The sequence below is a fragment of the Bubalus kerabau genome, chromosome 3 (genome assembly GCF_029407905.1).
Source record: "Bubalus kerabau isolate K-KA32 ecotype Philippines breed swamp buffalo chromosome 3, PCC_UOA_SB_1v2, whole genome shotgun sequence".
Taxonomy (NCBI): domain Eukaryota; kingdom Metazoa; phylum Chordata; class Mammalia; order Artiodactyla; family Bovidae; genus Bubalus; species Bubalus kerabau.
In genome coordinates, this window is record NC_073626.1 from 146,514,578 (window position 1) to 146,516,807 (window position 2,230).

General features: G+C 42.9%; 1 long non-coding RNA gene across 1 annotated transcript; it reads right to left on the bottom strand.

Annotated features, from left to right (window-relative positions):
• Nucleotides 1-345: 345 nt before the first annotated feature.
• Nucleotides 346-1,019, bottom strand: LOC129647810 (uncharacterized). The gene is made up of 3 exons (XR_008712518.1): nucleotides 837-1,019; nucleotides 561-670; nucleotides 346-453 (listed from the first exon to the last, which is right to left on the bottom strand). It is a non-coding gene; the product is annotated as an uncharacterized LOC129647810 (long non-coding RNA).
• Between the last annotated feature and the right edge of the window lie 1,211 nt (nucleotides 1,020-2,230).

Consider the following 2,230-nt stretch of genomic DNA (forward strand, 5'->3'; position numbering starts at 1 on the left):
TGAAACCTGTAGCCACATTTGCAATGAGCTGGGCTTCCCATGGCTCCTCCCAGCCAATGGCTGAACGCACCAGGGATATTAAGGCAGGTCCACTCCTAGGAGATGTTTCTAAAGTGAGAACACAAGAGACAAAGGCTTGGTTGGGCGTTCACTTGGAAAAGTATCCCAGGAAGCAGAAGTGGGTCTGAGAATTTGAAACAGAAAAGAAGGGACACCAATACAAGGATGTGTGATGAAGGCCTCCAAAGATAGTCTTGCCAAACTCTCCCTAGAACTGCTCTATGGTCTGAGACTCGGCTACCTGATTGTCCTTCCGTCCTTCTCTCTCTCCTTCACTCAGGGTCAGCCCTGATCTCACCCTGATGGTTCTCAGGCTTTTCTGGCTCCCTCTCCACTTGCTCTTATAAGTCTTTCTCCTATCAAGTTTCTTGTATAATCAGCGTCATTTTGCATCTGCATCTCAGAAGGACAAGATTAACACATGGAGGTAATACCACCCACATTTTGTATGTGATTATACACAATTATGTACAATTATATTCTTATATATAATTACATACCATTATGTATATAACATGTATGTATTTATAATAAACTTTCCATGTCATGGGGACACCTCCAGATCGTGAGTCAGTTACTCTTGGTCCCATTTCTTACTCCAGCCATACTGCTGAAGCAATCAGGTTCAAGTAGATTTTAACCATCCTTGTAGAGTTACGGCTTGTTTAGTGCATCAGAATACCTGGCAGAACTGCTGGCCAGTCATACCCATGCAATCTGGAAGTGTGGGGTGTTAATGCTCATGGGGCCATCCTTGATCAGTGGATGATAGATACCAACGGGGAGATATCTTCTCCTTTCATCCCCTGAGATTCATGCCGTGGGTGCCTCAGAAGGTCCTGGGGATCAAGTGCTAGTCAAGCACTGCTGCTGCTGCTGCTAAGTCGCTTCAGTCGTGTCCAACTCTGTGCGAGCCCATAGATGGAAGCCAACCAGGGTCCCCCATCCCTGGGATTCTCCAGGCAAGAGTACTGGAGTGGGTTGCCATTTCCTTCTCCAATGCATGAAAGTGAAAAGTGAAGGTAAAGTTGCTCAACTGTGTCCGACTCTTAACGACCGCATGGACCGCAGCCTACCAGACTCCCCTGCCCATGGGATTTTCCAGGCAAGAGTACTGGAGTCGGGTGCCATTGCCTTCTCCGTAGTAAAGCACAACAGTGGTCAAATCAATCATGCATCCATCTCTTGGGTTTCCTCCATCACTGTTTTCTCCCCTAGACTCACATCTGCCTCCTAGGTGGTACACCTTTCCAAGTGAACACACTTTGCTGTAACTTTCAGGGGAAATCCATACTTAGGATTTTCCTCAACCATATCATGTATGAAATTACATATAAAAATAAATGCCTAAGTGTCCAAACTAAAAATAATTAGTATAGTACCTAAAACTAACTCACATACCTCCTGGTACCCCATAGTTTAGGAACACTGTAATAAAAGATATTGAGGTATTTATGTTCAGACACTACTCTCTCCTATGGCTATAGTTAAAATCTGTGTTATACCACTGAGTAAAACTGTCCAGTGACACTGAAAAAAACTAATGAAACGTAGGGTTCCCTGGTATATTTTGCTTTTGTGTGTTTTAGACACACTCAGTAACAATGGACTTCATAAGCATTTTGTTCTGTTTGGCTTTGTATAATCTGAGTATATGGTGATTTACTATTTTATAGTCATTTGGTTACAGCTTTGTTTCTTGGAAAGGATTTTTCCAGGTAGCTGGAATTATGGACTGTAGGCTTCTTGATGTGGTAGACAGCATTCTGAATACATCTCCTAAATCCTGTCCCTTGGTTATTCAGTCAAATACTAAATTATAAACTGCCAAGGGACTTTGCAGATAAAATTAAGGTTATTTTTGTGTGTGAGAGTTAAGTTTTATTTGGGGCAAAACAATGACTGCAGCCCAGGTGACAACAGCTCAGAGAGCCCTGAGAAACTGCTCTAAAGAGGCAAGGGGGCAAAGGTCAGTAATCATGTGATTTTGATGAAGGGGGAATGCATGCAGTCAAGCACATATTCTTCTAGACACTTTCTACCAGTCTTGTGAAGCTTTTGCTAGTCACCAGGAACAGTAGCCACCATGAAGGATTTTAATGCTTTTCTAGATATGGGGAGATACAAGAATTGAGCTCATAAAATTGGCTCCTGAAAATATCTAGCTATC